Source organism: Nicotiana sylvestris, chromosome 9 (assembly GCF_000393655.2).
Source record: "Nicotiana sylvestris chromosome 9, ASM39365v2, whole genome shotgun sequence".
In the NCBI taxonomy this organism is placed as follows: Eukaryota; Viridiplantae; Streptophyta; class Magnoliopsida; order Solanales; family Solanaceae; genus Nicotiana; species Nicotiana sylvestris.
This window is the reverse complement of record NC_091065.1, coordinates 131,802,578-131,820,872: the sequence shown is the minus strand read 5'-3', so window position 1 is coordinate 131,820,872 and position 18,295 is coordinate 131,802,578.

The following is an 18,295-nucleotide window of genomic DNA, read 5'->3' as shown; positions in this document are numbered from 1 at the left end:
CTCGAACAGGTTTAGAAATGTACCTGAACTCCTGAAAGACATGGATATATTCACTGCATATCTGACTCGGTCTCCCAAGTAGCTTCTTCACTCAGTTGTCCTTTCCAAAGCACCTTCATCGAAGTAATCCAAGGCGCTACTTCTGACCTGGCTATCCAAAATAGCTAGTGGATCATCTTCATTGGCCAAATTCTCATCTAGATGCACAGTGTTGAAGTCCAAACCATGCAACTTATCTTCATTATACCTCTGAAGTATAGAAATATGAAATACTGAATGTACCACCGATAGGCTAGGAGGCAAGGCAAGCCTATAAGTAACCTTACCAACTTTCTCCAACACCACAAATGGGCCAAAGAACCTTAGGCTCAACTTTCCCTTCTTCCCAAATCTCATCACACCCTTCGTGGATGAAACTTTTCAAAGTACCTTTTTACCCTCTATGAATGCCACATCATGAACCTTCTTTTTCCACATAACTCTTCTACCTGCTCTGAGCTGTCTGAAGTCATTTTTGAATTAACTTCACCTTCTCCAAAGCATCACATACCAAATTCGTGCCCAACAACCTAGCCTCACCAGGATCAAACCAACCAATAGGAGAACTACATCGTCTACCATACAAAGCCTTTATAGGGCCATTTGAATGTTGGACTGATGATTGTTATTCTGCCAAAAGGTAAGAATGGATCCCAATAGCCTCTAAAATAAATCAGACAAGCTCGCAATATGTTCTCCAGAATCTGAATAGTCTGCTCGGACAGACCAGCTATCTGCATGTGAAATATTGTGCTAAGCTCAATCCGTGTACCCAACTCCTGCTAAATAGCTCACTAAAAGCATGATGTGAATTGAGTGCCACAGTCTAAAATGATAGAAATGGACACACCATGCTAACTAACTACCTATCTTATGTAAATTTGAGCTAACTTATCCAAATTACATGAAGTCAACACCGGTATGAAGTACATGGACTTGGTCTGTTACATCTCGTATTTTCATACGTTAAGTTGCGTCATAAGCTAGTCGACATGAGCTCAAAAGGTAAGAGTATATATGAGGATTATAAGTTTTTATATCATGTTTAATTGAGCATATGTTTGTATAGGGTAGAAATTAATTGAATCAAAAAGAATAAGTTTTAGTGAAATTTCTCGACTTATGAAGTAACTTACGAATTGTACATTGGAGGTACGAGCCGATATTATAACAATACTGGGATAATACTAAGAGTTGTTAACATGTGAGAGGTCTTGTGATGATTTATTTGAATCTTATAATATTCATATGATAAGTATTAAAGTCAAGTAAGTTGTAAAATAAAAGTTGTCAAAGGTTATCGCAAGATACGTTCATAAGTTTACTAAATTTTTGGTCTGATATCATTAAGGTTTTATCCAAATATACTTTGAGTTATGGGGTTATACACACACCAAATTGAAGTTCTATGAGTCTAGTTTCCAATGCATTAAACTGTTTGTCGATACGATGTCAGCGTAGAGATATATATGTTTTCGCTAGATTGTGCAAGCAGCCCCTTTGGGACCCATATAAGGCGGTGCAGATTTCTAAAAATGTATATATTCGGCGGCTTATCCTTTTAATCCCATTTATCATTTGTTCCAGATCCTAATCACTTAGAAACCCTCTCTAAAAGTTCTTTTATGATCCAAGAGCAAAAACCAAGGCAGACAACATGAATCTAACATCGGGAATCTCGTGGTGCTTGTGAGATTGTTGTTCTTCTTCTTGTGGTCGATTTGGAAAATTCTTCAAAGTGAAGTAACCTCAGATTTGGAGTTTTTTTTTGCGATTTAAGGTAATAACATGTTCCTTCTACATGTATTTGAGCTTGTATAATTCGTAGCTAGCTTGTACAGTTGTAAACCTGTGAAATAACAGGCGCAAATCGTAGCTGTGTTGTTGTTGCTTGTTGAACTTTTTTTAGAATGTTCTTGTGGCATTTTATGGCTGTAAGTTGATGGGATAATATGAATGTGTTGTTGTTGTTGTTTACATGTATTTGAATGAATAAAGGGCTTGATGATATAGCTTTATTAGTCGTAAATCGATCTTGTCGCTTGTTGTATCATTGTTTTGGGTTGCAAGCTTATTATAGAGTAGTTGGTTGTTTGGTTTGTTATTGTGACTATTATGAAGTTGAGGAATGTAAAAGAAACATGGGAGATGCTGCTAAGTGTTTTATAAAAAAAGTTTATAGTTCGAAATACGATAGTAGTACTATTTGTAGTGTGACAATAGCGGTGTTTTCATTGTTATAGATTAAGGTGTGACGAAAATAGCTTATCGTGGTTGTTGGGCAGATTATTTCGCAAGGTATGTTAAAGCTAACATTCCTCTTTTGGCATGATTAAGTTGAATGAAACACAGTCGAACGTTCTGATATTTTATACTTCAATACCACACAAGAGGAGGGTGATTTGTGTAGTACCCAATTTTCGCTTAACTTGATTATAGAAGGGCCTGGTTCTTCTATGTGTTCCAACTAACACTATTGCGGAATAATAAATACAGAAAATAAAGAACACAGAGACTTTACATGAAAAATACCTAGCTCAAAAGGTGAAAAACCCACGACCTACCTTCCAGTAGGATTTTCCCAAACTCTCCACTAAAATCACTGAGCCAAAAACTGCATTTACAAAAACTCTTTTGTAAACCTAGGATTAACTCTAATCATGTTGTGGCACACAGCCTCAACTGTTGCGACAACTTCAAGTTAATTCTAACTTGAAAACTCTACGTACCTAATACAATTGCTTCTAAATAAGCTGAAAGGTATAATGTAAAATCACCTACTACAATTGAACTAGAATAAAATATAGACACTTGGAATTGTTTCTTCTATCTAATTCAAGTAGCTTCAGAATTGCACGATTGAATCACACATAAATTGCTTGCAAAATTACCTTGCTATTTTGCTCTCAATTCACGTTTTACTTCTGCTTATGTGCAATACCTGTAAAAGAGAACTACATTGATATTTAAGGAGTTATCAATTAGAGATTTACTAGGATAGAGATGCTACTCTTCCATGGTGGAAGAGTTCTAGTTGATCGCATACTCTAACTCTATCCTTTTCCTAAACCGTGCTCTCTTTCTGTCACGACCGGGATTTTCCACCCACAGGGTCATGATGGCACCTACTAATGTGAGCTAGGCAAGTCAATTATTTGAACAAATTACTTCTTTATCCAGTTTATACTCTTTAATAATTATAAAGCCAAAGCGTGTAGACAGTAGAAAATTTCAATAAGCGGAAGAAATGCAGTAAATTATCTGAATATATATGTCTAATACAACTGTTTGAACCCCGACCACCCATAACTGGTACCACAGACGATCTAAGAATACTACATACAAAGACTGAAAATAAATAATACACTGTTTCTAAAATAAAGGGATAGAGGGAGACACTAGGGCCTGCGGATGCCTGCAGGTCTACCTTGGATTTCTGTGTGGACTAAAGGCAGCCACCCAATCTACGGTCCAAATGTTGCTGCTTCGGGATCTGCACATAGTGTAGAGTGTAGTATCAGCACAACCGACCCCATGTGCTGGTAAGTGCCTAGCCTAACCTCGGCGAAGTAGTGACGAGGCTAGGACTAGAATAACAAACAACCTGTACAATTCTACTATATACAGCGGAAAGGAAGAACATAAATAAACAGTCAAATATGGGAGGGGTAGCATGCTGCGAGGGAGATATCAATTCAGAATAGAAAGACAACAGGTAATTGAAAGAAACAATACATCTCGGATATCAACAAAGAACCAGAAATCAATAAGTGCACGGCACCACCCTTCGTGCTTTTACTCTCGTCCTCACCAAACCAATCAAGTAATGAAAATGTGCACGGTATCACCCTTCGTGCTTTTCCTCTCGTCCTCACCAAAGCAATCAAGTAGTGAAAATGTGTACGACATCATCCTTCGTGCTTTTACTCTCGTCTTCACCAAATAATCAATATAATCGGCACGGAATGGTACATCGTGCGGCACGGCATCACCCCTCATGCTTTACACTCTTTCCTCACAAATCATACACGGCATCACCTTTCGTGCTTTAACACTCTTCCTCACCTAAACAACAATCACAAATAATAGGGCAAGGGAATAAATGAACTTACAATAAGAATCCCCGCAAGGGAAGAATAGTTCAACAATCAAGTCCCGGCAAAGGAATAATTCAAATGTCATAATACTTGGTATTATGACATTTGAACAACGCTCCTCAATATTCAAATGTCATAATACTTCCACAAACTTTGCCCAACAATAGAAATCATCATCAAAGCATGAATAATACAACGACGTCATAATAATCATAATGTAAGACTCATGGGTGACACCAACGTATAGATACTCGTCACCATGCCTATACGTCGTACTCGACAAATACCACATAGCAAATAGGACTCAACTCCTACTCCCTCAAGCTAAGGTTAGACCAAACACTTACCTCAATGCCACGAACACAATTCAAGTCTCTATTGTCGCTTTGCCTCTTGATTCCACCACCAATTCGCTCGTATCCAGTCACAAGTTACTTAATTACATCAATAAATGCTAAAGGAGTCAATTCTAATGCATGAAAATGAGTTTTCTAAAGTTTTACCCAAAAAGTCAAAAATTGCTCCGGGCCCACATGGTCAAAACCCGAGGTTCGAACCAAACCCTGATTACCCATTCCCCCACTAACCCAAATATATAATTTGTTTTGAAATCGGACCTCAAATCGAGGTCCAAATCCCCAATTTTTGAAAAACCTAGGTTCTACCAAAAACACTCAATTTTCCCTATGAAAATCATTGATTTTAAGTTGAAATAATGTGAAAAGATGTTAATGATTGAAGGAAACGAGTTAACATTGACTTACAATCAATTTGGAAGAAGACTTGTCTTTGAAAAATCGCCCAAGAGTGTTTTGGTTTTGAAAGAGTGAGAAAAATGAAAGATTTTCGGCTAAGTTATAAAATTGCAGGTTGCAGATATGGGAATTGGGACCAGGGTTTGCAATTGCGACCAGGGTCCGAACTCTGCTATGTTCGCATTTGCAAGTTGGGAAATGCGAAAAAAGGATCGCATTTGCGATAACAGGCCCAAAAGGGGCGTATCGCGTTTGCGAAGGAAATCTCGCATTTGCGAGGAAGAGCTCGCCTGGGCTGTTTTGCATTTGCGACTCAGCCTTCGCATTTTCGAACTCGCAGTTGCGAGCCAATGCGAAGCCTGTAGGCCTGATCACACCGGCTAAAAATTTGCAATTCACCAAGTCCAAAATCCACCCAGTGGCCTATCCAAAACTCACCCGAGCCCTCGGGGCTCCAAGCCAAACGTGCACACCAACCTAAAAACACTATACAAACTCGCTCGTGTATTCAAATCACTAAAATAACGTCAACAACTATGAATTTTGCATCAAAATCATGAAATTTTCTTAAGGACTTCAAATTTCCAATTTTCTCAAAAATGATCTGATTCACATCGTTTCAAGTCCGTTTCTCACCAAATTTTACAGACTTACCTTAAATCACATATAAGACCTGAACCGGGCACCAGAACCAAAATACGGGCCCGATACCATTAAGTTTTAATCACAATTCGTTTCCAAAACTCATAAAAATTTTCAAAAAATAATTTTCTTTAAATATTTATTTTTCGGGCTTGGGACCTCGGAATTCAATTCCGGGCATATACCCAAGTCCCATATTTTTCTACGGACCCTCTGGGACCGTCCAATCACGGGTCCGGGTCTATTTACCCAAAATGTTGACCGAAGTCAACTTAAATATATTTTACAATCAAAATTCATTATCTTTCACAGATTTTCACATAATGACTTTTCAGATACGTGCCCGGATTGAACACACAAATCGAGGTAAAGTCGAAAGATGTTTTTAAGGCCTTAGAATGTGAAATTCATTTTAAAACAAGTGATGACCTTTTAGCACATTCTCCACCTCTAAAATAACCATTTGTCCTCGAACGAACATAAGAAGGAAGTACCTGAGTCGGGGAAAAGATGGGGATAACAGCTCCGCATATCAGACTCGGAATCCCAGGTTGATGCCTCAGCAGGCTGACCTCTCCACTGAACACGAACAAAAGGAAAACTCTTCGATCTCAACTGATGAACCTGCCGGTCTAGAATAGCTACCAGCTCCTCCTCATAAGACAAGTCCTTGTCCAACTAGACAATGCTGAAATCTAACACGTGGGATGGATTGTCGTGATATTTATGAAACATGGCCACATGAAACACTGGATGCACGGCTGATAAGCTCGGCGGCAACGCAAGTCTGTAAGCCACCTCTCCCACTCGATCAAGAATCTCAAACAGGCCAATGAACCTAGGGCTAAGCTTGCCCTTCTTCCCAAATCTCATCACACCCTTCATAGGCGACACTCGAAGCAATACTCGCTCATCGACCATGAATGCCAAATCACGAACCTTGTAGTCGGCATAACTCTTTTGCCTGGACTGAGCTGTATGAAGCCTATCCTGAATAATCCTGACCTTGTCCAAGGCATCCTGAACTAGATCTGTACCCAACAATCGAGCCTCCCCGGCTCAAACCATCCAACCAGCGACCGATACCGTCCACCATACAAAAGCCTTATACGGAGCCATCTGGATACTCGACTGATAGTTGTTGTTGTAGTCAAACTCTGCTAAAGGCAAAAACTGATCCCACAAGCCTCCAAAGTTAATGACACAAGCTCGGAGCATATCCTCCAAAATCTGAATAGTCCGTTCGGACTGCCCGTCCGTTTGAGGATGAAACGATGTGCGCAACTCAACTGTGTGCCCAACTCTCGCTAAACTTCTCTCCAGAAATGGGAGGTAAACTGCGTACCTCGATCCAAAATGATAGACTCGGGCACACCATGAAGACAAACAATCTCCTGGATATAGATCTCAGCTAACCTCTCGGAAGAGTAGGAGACTGCCACAAGAATGAAATATGCTGACTTGGTCAGCCTATCAACAATAACCCACACTGCATCGAACTTCCTCTGAGTCCATGGGAGTCCAACAATGAAGTCCATAGTGATACGCTCCCACTTCCACTCAGGAATCTTAATCTTCTGAAACAAACCACCAGGTCTCTGATGCTGGTACTTAACCTGCTGACAGTTCAAACACCGAGCCATATATGCAACAATGTCCTTCTTCATTCTCTGCTACCAATAATGCTACCGCAAATCCTAATACATCTTAGCGGCGCCCAGATGAATCGAGTATCGGGAACTATGGGCCTCCTCTAAAATCAACTCTCGGAGTTTGTCTATATTAGGCACACAAATTCGACCCTGCAATCTCAAAACTCTATCATCACCTAAGGTAACCTACTTGGCACCTCCGTGCTGCACCGTGTCTCTAAGGACACACAAATGGGGATCATCATACTGCCGATCACGGATACACTCCAATAAAGAGAAACGAGCGACCGTGCAAGATAACACACGACTGGGCTCAAAAATATCCAAACTCACGAACTGATTGGCCAAAGCCTGAACATCCAAGGCAAGCGGTCTCTCACCGACCAAAATATAAGCAAGACTACCCATACTGGCTGACTTTTTACTCAAAGCATCGGCCACCACATTGTCCTTTCCCGGATGATATAAGATGGTGATATTATAATCCTTTAATAGCTCCAACCACCTTCTCTGCCTCAAATTTATCTCCTTCTGCTTGAACCAATACTGCAGACTCTTGTGGTCCATGAACACCTCACATGCTACGCCATACAGATAATGCCTCCAAATCTTTAACGTATGAACGATGGCTGCTAACTCCAAATTATGAACCGGATAGTTCTTTTCATGAATCTTCAATTGTCGTGAAGCATAGGCAATGACCTTTCCATCCTGTATCAACACCGTACCAAGTCCAATACGAGATGCATCACAATAAACTGTATAAGGTCCTGAACCTGTGGGCAAAACCAACATCGGTGTCGTAGTCAAAGCTGTCTTGAGTTTCTAAAAGCTCACCTCACACTCATCTGACCATCTGAACTAGGCACCCTTCTGGTTCAACCTAGTCATCGGGGCTGCAATAGACAAAAACCTATCCATAAACTGACGATAATAGCCTGCCAATCCCAAGAAACTCCGGATCTCTGTAGCTGATATTGGTCTAGGCCAATTCTTGACTGCCTCAATCTTCTTTGAATCAACCTGAATACCCTCTGCTGATACAACATGACCCAGGAATGCAACTGAACTCAATCAAAACTCACACTTCAAAAACTTAACATACAACTGACTATCCCTCAAAGTCTGAAGGACCACTTTAAGATGCTGCTTATGCTCCTCCCGGCTACGAGAATAGATAAAAATATCATCAATGAAGACTATCACAAACGAATCCAAGTAAGGCTTGAACACTCGGTTCATCAAATCCATAAAAGCTGCTGGGGCATTTGTCAACCCGAATGACATTACCAAGAACTCATAATGCCCGTACCGAGTGTGGAAAGCTATCTTAGGGAAATCGGATGCCCTAACCCTCAACTGATGGTAGCCAGATCTCAAGTCAATCTTCGAAAATACCTTGGCACCCTGAAGCTGATCAAACAAATCATCAATTCTCGACAATGGGTACTTATTCTTGATTGCAACCTTGTTCAACTACCAATAATCAATAAACATTCTCATCGATCCGTCCTTCTTCTTAACAAACAACACCGGCTCACCCCAAGGCGAAACACTAGGTCAAATGAAACCCTTTTCAAGCAAGTCTTGCAACTGCTCCTTCAACTCTTTCAACTCAGGCGGGACCATACGGTACGGCGGGATAGAAATGGGCTGGGTGCCCAGAGCCAAATCAATGCAAAAGTCAATATCTTTGTCGGGTGGCATACCCGGCAAATTTGAAGGGAATACCTCAGGAAACTCATGAACAACGGACATAGAATCAATAGAAGGAACCTCAGCACTAGAATCACGGACATAGGCCAAATAGGCCAAACACCTCTTCTCGACCATACGTCGAGCCTTCATATATGAGATAACACGACGAGTAGAATGACTAGGAGTCCCTCTCCACTCCAAACGAGGTAAACCCGGCAAGGCTTAGGTCACAGTCTTAGCATGACAATCCAAGATAGCATGGCAAGGTGATAACCATCCTATCCCTAATATGACATCGAAATCAACCATGTCCAGAAGAAGCAAATCTACACGAGTATCAAGACCCCCAATCATAACTACACATGAACGATGGACTCAATATACCACAATAGAATCACCCCACCGGGGTAGACACATAAACATGAGCACTCAAAGAATCACTAGGAATGACCAGATACGGTGTAAAATAAGATGACATATAGGAGTATGTAGACCCTGGATCAAATAAAACTGAAGCATCTCTGCCACAAACCAGAACAGTACCTGTGATAACTGCATCGGAAGCCTCAGCCTCGGGCCTAGCTAGAAGAGCATAACATCGGGGCTGGGCCCCACTATCCTGAACTACATCTTTGGGATGGCCTGCTGCTGGCTAGCCTCCACCTCTAGCAGCCTGAGCTCTACCTCTAATACCTCTACCTCCACCTCTAGCACCTCTACCCCCACCTCTAGCTGACTGAAAAGGCCTAGGAGGATAGCCTCTACCATACGAATCTCTGCCTCCATATGAGGTACCACTGAATTGGCCTGAATAACAAGACCTCTTGTCAGACCCCTGACCACCTCCCTACGATAGAACCATCTCAACTCTCCTGGCCACATTGGCCGCCTCCTGGAAAGAAATCTCACTCCTAGTCTCTTTAGCCATCTGAAGTCGAATAGACTGGATAAGTCCCTCAATGTACCTCCTCACCCTCTCTCTTTCGGTGGGAAGTATGATAAGAGCATGATGGGCCAAGTCGATGAATATGGTCTCATACTGAGTAACAGTCATAGATCCCTGCTGGAGACGCTCAAACTGCCTCCGATAGATCTCTCTTTGAGTAATAGGGAGAAACTTTTTCTAGAAATAACTGAGTAAACTGATCCCAAGTAAAAGCTGGTGATCTGGCTGGTCTAGCCAAGCAATAATCTCTCCACCAAGTCTTGGCGGATCCAAACAAGCGAAAAGTAGCAAAATCGACCCCATTGGTCTCCAATATACCCATGTTCCGGAGAACCTCATGACAACTGTCCTGATAATTCTGGGGATCCTCAGAAGATGCACTACTGAAAGTAGTAGTAAAGAGTTGGGTGAAACCTATCCAACCTCCGCAAAGCCTCCGAAGACTTAGTTAATCTATCACTGATCTGTGTTGTTGTTCGGCTGAAGAAGCAATATGTGACTTCGCCATTCATAAAAGGACAAGAGTAGAGGTTTCAATTTAGCAGTGAGAGAACAAAATTGCATGACAGAGAAGAATGGAAGTGAAACTTTTCCTAACCATGTAGCCTCTAGGGGATAAATACAGACGTCTCTGTACCGATCCCTAAGACTCTACTAAGCTTGTTTGTGAACTGTGAGAGCCATGTAACCTAGAGCTCTGATACCAACTTGTCATGACCCGGATTTCCTATCCTCGGAGTCGTGATGGCGCCTACTAATGTGAGCTAGGCAAGCATATTATTTGAACAAATTACTTCTTTATCCATCTTATACTCTTTGACAATTATAAAGCCAAAGCGTGTAGACAGCGGAAAATTTCAATAAGCAGAAGAAATGTAGTAAATTATCTGAATGTACATGTCTAATACAATTGTTTGAACCTCGACCACCCAGAACTAGTGTCACAGTACCACAGACGATCTAAGAATACTACATACAAAGTCTTAAAATAAACAATACATTGTTTCTGAATTAAGGAAATGAAACAGGAATAAAGGTATAGAGGGAGACGCCAGGGCCTGCGGACACCTGCAAGTCTACCTTGGATCTCTGCGTGGACTGAAGGTAGCCACCCAATCTATAGTCCAAATGCTGATGCTTCGGGATCTGCACATAGAGTAGAGTGTAGTATAAGCACAACCGACCCCATCTGCTGGTAAGTGCCTAGCCTAACCTCGGTGAATTAGTGACGAGGCTAGGACCAGACTACCAAACAACCTGTGCAATTCTACTTATATAGTGGAAAGGAAGAACAATAATAAATAGTCAAATGTGTGAAGGGTAGCATGCTACGGGGGAGATATCAATTCAGAATAGAAAGACAACAGGTAATTGAAAGAAACAATACATCTCAGATATCAACAAAGAACCAGAAATCAATAAGTACACGGCATCACCTTTCGTGCTTTTACTCTCGTCCTCACCAAAGCAATCAAGTAATGAAAATGTGCACGGCATTATCCTTCGTGCTTTTACTCTCGTCCTCACCAAATAATCAATATAATCGGTACGGAATGGTACATCGTACAACACGACATCACCCTTCGTGCTTTAACACTCTTCCTCACCCAAACAACAATCACAAATAATAGGGCAAGGGAATAAATGAACTTATAATAAGAATCTCGGCAAGGGAACAATAGTTCAATAATCACGTCCCGGCAAGGGAATAACATCAAAAGAAGCATCAACATCCCGGCTAGGGAGATAACATTAAAGAAACAACAAATTCCTGGCAAGAAAGATAATATAACGATTCTCTTCTTTTTTTCACTTTTACTTCTCAACTCACTTCACAACTTGAGCAAATGCTCTAAAAGGTTCAATTTCCACTTATACTTTCACATTTCATTGTACCACTTGAGCTAACGCTCCTCAATGTTCAAATGTCACAGTGCTTCTACAAACTTTACCACAATAGAAATCATCAGCAAAGCATAAATAATACAACGACGTCATAATAATCACAATGTAAGACTCACAGGCATGCTTGACACCAATGTACAGATACTCGTCACCATGACTATACGTCGTACTCGACAAATACCACATAGCAAATAGGACTCAACTCCTAATCCCTCAAGCTAAGGTTAGACCAAACACTTACCTCGATGCCACGAACACAATTCAAGTCTCTACTATCGCTTTACCTCTTGATTCTACCACCAATTCGCTTGAATCTAGTCATAATTTACTTAACTACATCAATAAATACTAAAGGAATCAATTCTAATGCATGAAAATCAGTTTTCTAAAGTTTTACCCAAAAGTCAAAAATCGCCCCCGGGCCCACATGGTCAAAACCCAAGGTTTGAACCAAACCCCAATTACCCACTCCCCCACGAAACCAAATATATAATTTGTTTTGAAATCGGACCTCAAATCGAGGTCCAAATCCCCAATTTTTAAAAAACCTAGGTTATACCAAAAACACCAAATTTCCCCCATGAAAATCATTGATTTTAAGTTGAAATCATGTGAAAAGATGTTAATGATTGAAAGAAATGAGTTAAAATTGACTTACAATCAATTTGGAAGAAGAGTTGCCTTTGAAAAATCGTCCAAGAGTGTTTTGGTTTTGAAAGAGTGAGAAAAATGAAAGTTTTTCGGCTAAGTTATAAAATTGCAGGTTGCAGATATGGGAATTGCAACCAGCGTTTGAGATTACGAACCCCGACCTCTGCTATGTTCCCATTTACAAAGGGTTCCTCGCATTTGCGATTTGGGAAATGCGAACAAAGGATTGCATTTGCGATAACAGGCCCAAAAGGGGTGTATCGCATTTGCGAAGGAAATCTCGCATTTGCGAGGAAGACCTGGCCTGGGTTGTTTCGCATTTGCGACTCAGCCTTCGCATTTGCGAACTCGCATTTGCGAGCTAGGCTTCGCAAATGTGAAGCCTGCAGGCCTGATCACACCAGCTAAAAACCTGCAATTCACCAAGTCCAAAATTCACCCCGTGGCTTATCCAAAACTCACCCGAGCCCTCAGGGCTCCAAACCAAACATGCACACAAACCTAAAAACACCATACAGACTTGCTCGTGTATTAAAATCACTAAAATAACATCAAAAACTATGAATTTAACATCAAAATCATGAAATTTTCTTAAGGACTTCAAATTTCCAATTTTCTCAAAAACGATCTGATTCATGTCGTTTCAAGTCCGTTTCTTACCAAATTTCACAGACTTATCTTAAATCACATATAAGACCTGTGCCGGGTGACGGAACCAAAATACGGGCCCGATACCATTAAGCTTTAATCACAATTCATTTCCAAAACTCATAAATAATCTCAAAAAACAATTTTCTTTAAAAATTCATTTCTCGGGCTAAGGACCTCGGAATTCGATTAAGCGCATATGCCCAAGTCCCATGTTTTCCTACGGAACCTCCGGGATCGTCCCCCTAAGGGTCCGGGTCCGTTTACCCAAAATGTTGACTGAAGTCAACTTAAATCTATTTTACAGTCAAAATTCATTATTTTTCACAGATTTTCACATAATAACTTTTCGGATATGCGCCCGGACTATGCATGCAAATCGAGGTGATGCCAAAAGAGGTTTTTAAGGCCTCAAAACACAAAAATTATTTTAAAACAAGTGATGTCCTTTTGGGTCATCACACTTTGTGTAAGGAGTCTTTCTCCTTATCCAATATGCAACCTTTTCGATCATGATCAGGAGATATTACTTCTGATAAGTTAGGTTTATCTCCTTTACGTGCATCTCACATGTTTGGGTTGATCACAACTATGCTTCACAAGATGGATCTGGTCCATGCTTGAGATCCTTTGTCGGTCTTTAAAACTTCACCTTTACTTGGACCAACAAATTCCCCCTTTTTGATAATGACAAACTCTATGTTTTTCACTCACTTAGGCCCTGTCAGAACTCAGCTTATTCATCAATACAAAGTTAGAAAAATTCACTTATCATCAAGGACCAGGTTAATTAGGTTATAAACGTCACTTATTCAAAATATGTAAAGCACAATATCTCTTCCCCCTTTTGGTTTTCATCGAAAAGTTGCATAAACAAAGTGTGATTCCCAAAATTTAATAATTACTCATGTCCAGTGGGGCAACTACAACTGCAACCATGGATCAATCATCAGTAATCAGGCAAACATATTTAAACTATCAAGGAAATATTAACAGTCAACAAGAGCAAAAATAGTAGATATCATTGATAGAAGATATGTTGCTACCACAATCCACAAATAGAAAGCAAAAATATTCAAAACATGAGCAAAAAAGAAAGAGAAATCCCTAATCTGGGTCACTGGTGGTACTAGAGAGGTTCAGGAGATGAAGGATAGAATTCCTAAGGCTTGGGGGAGCTAGAGGGTTTGTTTTGGGCTTGGAGAAGATTCAGCATATTGTGAAGAATCTCATCATTCTTCTTATTTTCCTTGGTAAGCTTAGTTTTGAGAGCATCCCTCTCAGATTCAACCTCTACTAAGCGAGCCTTCAGCCTAGTTATCTCATCATCCTTGGCTCCAATTTCCTGAACTAGAGCCCTGACTTTACTATTGATAGGTGTCTTCTTGGATGCATAAGGGGTGGCATGGGCCTTGGAGCCATTGATAACCCTGTCCAGTAGCTTGATGATGAATGCAGGCCAGTTGATTTGCCTTCCACTTTCAAGGCACACCATCAGGACTAAGTCCATACAGTTAGCAATGTGCCTTCTTTCCTGCCTGGGCAGTAAGCACTTGTTGACAAACTCAAAGAGGACTTTGTATTGTGGCTTCATTTCACTCTTGTGCACAAACTTGGCCTCATTCACTTCTTCAACATCACAGAATCTTCTAGTGATTTCAAGGGCAGGAGGAAGGGAATCCAGACTTGGCCATCTTTGCCTAGTGTACTCATCATATCCCTCAGTAGGGATGTCAAGAATCTCTCCCAGCTTTTCTGCATCGAAGGTCACTTGAACTCCTTTCACTTGGTTGGTGACTCTGCCATCTTTGACCTCTACGTTGGCCATGAATTCAATGATTTCATTCCTACCTAACCTTCCATCCATCTGAAGGACCAGCCCTGAACAGTTAGGGCATCAACCAAACGAACCATTCCTGGTTCCACCAAGTCTTTCAGCAATCTTCCCTTTAAAAATTTTCTTTTACCAAACTTGGCCAGCTTGTCTTGTTCACCATCAGACTCACTCTCTTCTTCACCACTCCATTCCTCATCTTCAGCAATTCTAACGTGTTTGTTTTTCACTACAGACCTTGTCCTCTTGGCCAATGAAGGTTCAGCAGCCTTAGACACAGTTGAAGACTTCTTGGAAGAAGTCTTGGTCTTTTTGGGCTTGGGGGTCGAAACCTTCATTGTTGTATATTCCTCCTGATGGACCTGTTCCATCTCCTAAACATCAACATCTTCAGAGGACTCTACAACCTTACCTTTTCCTTTATCCATCCTTTTCTTCTTGCTTTCAGCCAAAGCCTTTTGTAATTCACTCTCACTCTGTTTCACCCTATTTCTTGTGGCTCTTCCCTTTGGCAAGGGAATTTCAGTAGTTGTTGGGGAAGAAACCTTTCTTTTCTTGAAAGGTTTTGTAGTGCTGGGGGCTTTTGGTGTGGAGTTCTCCTTTTCTTTGGATCATAACTAGCACCTACTTTCTTCAAAACATCTGCTAGGGTCTCCTCAATAGATGAACCAAGTTCATATGCCTGTGAACTTAGATTAACCAACCCTTTAGCATCCTCCCCTAAACCAAAACTTCCCCCTGACTTCTTACCACTTTCTTCCACAGTTCAACCCCACAGATAGCTGGTACCATCAATTCAAAAGTGGGTGAAGAACCAGCTACTCCTTTCCCTTTTGCCCTCACATCACTACATACACCCTCTCTCTCTCTCTTTCTTTTTCTTTTTTATTTTTATTTTTACCTCCTCTCCTTCCCAATTCAGGCAATTCCACATTCCTGACAGACCCAACCAAAACAAACTTATTTTCTAAATTTTTAGCCAAAGTAGAACGTACCTCAGAAGGGGAATTTTGAGCCTTCTCAGAGTCAGAAGACCCAGTTCATTCCCCCTCACTCACAGATTTGAACAAATCGTCTGAGTTCTCAGAATCTTGGGCTTGGCTTGACTTCAATTTCTCGTTCAATTTCTTTGAAAGAGCACCAGTTACCATCATTTTACGAGCAAACATTTTTACTCGCCTTCTCCTAGGTTGAGGGGTTCTGCTGGGTGGAAAAGGTGTAGAGGAACCAGAAGGAGAGGGTGGTGGAGGAGTGCCTGGATTATCTTGAGGGTTCGACATTGTAACTGATTTCTTGAGAGAGTTTGTGAGTTAGGCATTTGGAAGAGAGAACAATTGAGAGTAAAATAGATTTTTGACGGTTTGGAATAATGAGGGTGGCAGAAGGTGATAACGGTTTAATTAAAGAAAAAAGCCTATTTAATAACTAACGGTAGCTTTTAGCAGTCAATTAGAGGTCTAATCAACCTAAAATTTCAGGTTGAATGAACAGTTAAGCTTCCCTAGATTTTAGCCATTTTATGTAGTGAGAACTCTAGTAGAGACGGGAGTGGTTCAAAAAATAAACGGATAGGATTTTCTGATGTTTTTGAACATAGGTAGGACTCTGCTCATAATTTAAATATTTATATTTCTAATTGTGCAGAGTATGGAAAACATACCTCTTTTGATTCATCCATTTTAAACTTCTTAATCAACCTTTTTGCATATTTCTGCTGATGGATCATGGTTCCATTTGGGTTTTGTTTGATCTGTAAGCCTAAGAAAAAGTTAAGTTCACCCATCATACTCATTTCAAACTCACTCCCCATTAATTTGGCAAATTCCCTACTCAGTTTTGTCAGTGGTTGCCCCAAGAATTATGTCATCAACATATATTTGTACTACAAGAAGGTCCTTACCTTTTTCCCTCAAGAATAGAGTATTGTCAATTTTACCTCTCTTGTAGCCATGTTCAAGCAGGAATTTGGACAGTCGTTCATATCATGCTCTAAGAGTTTGCTTGAGTCCATAGAGAGCCTTGTCTAATTTGTATACATGTTCCGGACACTCCTTGATCTCAAACCTTGGAGGTTGTTTGACAAACACTTCTTCCTTTAGGTATCCATTTAGGAAGGCACTTTCGACATCCATCTGATGAAGAGCAAATTCCATGCGTGTTGTAAAGGCTATGAGCAGTCTTATTGCTTCCAATCTTGCAACTGGAGCAAAGGTTTCATCATAGTCTATGCCTTCCTTCTGGCTGTAACCTTGAACTACCAACCTTGCCTTGTTCTTTGTAACAGTTCCATCTTTATCAAGCTTGTTTCTGAAAACCTATTTAGTGCCAATTACTGATCTGTCCTTGGGTCTTGGAACCAGATGCCAAACTTGACTTCTTTCAAACTGATTGAGTTCATCTTGCATTGCATTTACCCAATTTGCATCCTGAAAAGCCTCAGCAATATTTTTAGGTTCAATAAGAGATAAGAAAGCATCAAAAGCACACAGATTCTTTAATTGTGATCTAGTTTTAACTCCAGAGGTTGGATCAGCAATTATGTTCTCAATGGGATGAGAACTTTGATATTTATAAGGTTTCACAACCAACTGGTTTCTGTTTGATGTTTCTCCCATGTTCTGTCGCTGAGGAACAGGCTCATGGATATGTTCCATTTGGGGATTAGTTTCAGTTCTTCTTTGTTCAGTTCCCCTTGTCAGGTTGCTCTAGATAGAAGAACTTGTTCCATCACCTGTTCCTTCTTTTGGTGCAGTCTCAGCTTGAGCTGTGACTTCACTCAACTCTTTTACCAGCCCAATAGCTTCATCTTCATGTTCCTGTCTCTCAGAAAGAATGTTAGTTTCATCTAAAACTACATGTACACTTTCTTCTACACACAAAGTTCTTTTGTTGTACACCTTATAAGTTTTGCTATGTAAAGAATATCCCAAGAATACTCCCTCATCACTTCTGGGATCAAACTCACCTAGGGAGTCCTTTCCATTATTGTGTACAAAGCACTTGCATCCAAATGCCCTAAGATGGGATATATTTGGTTTTCTCCATTTAAGTAACTCATAAGGAGTCTTCTCTACAAGAAGTCTAGTGATGCACCTATTAATGATGTAACATGCAGTATTTACAGCGTCTGTCGAAAAGCCATGGGGCAGTTTACAAGAAAGAAGCATAGTCCTAGCCATATCTGCAAGAGTCCTATTCTTTCTTTCAACTACTCCATTTTGTTGAGGAGTCCTAGGGGCAGAGAAATTATGATCTATACCATGCTCATCACAAAATTCAGTAAACTTAGCATTTAGTTCCATGATCAGACCGAATTGATGCAAGTTGATTACCTAGTTGTTTCTGAGTTTTTCTAACAAAGGAAGTAAACATGTCAAATGCTTCACCCTTAGATGTTAAAAACAATACCCAAGTAAACCTAGAGTAAT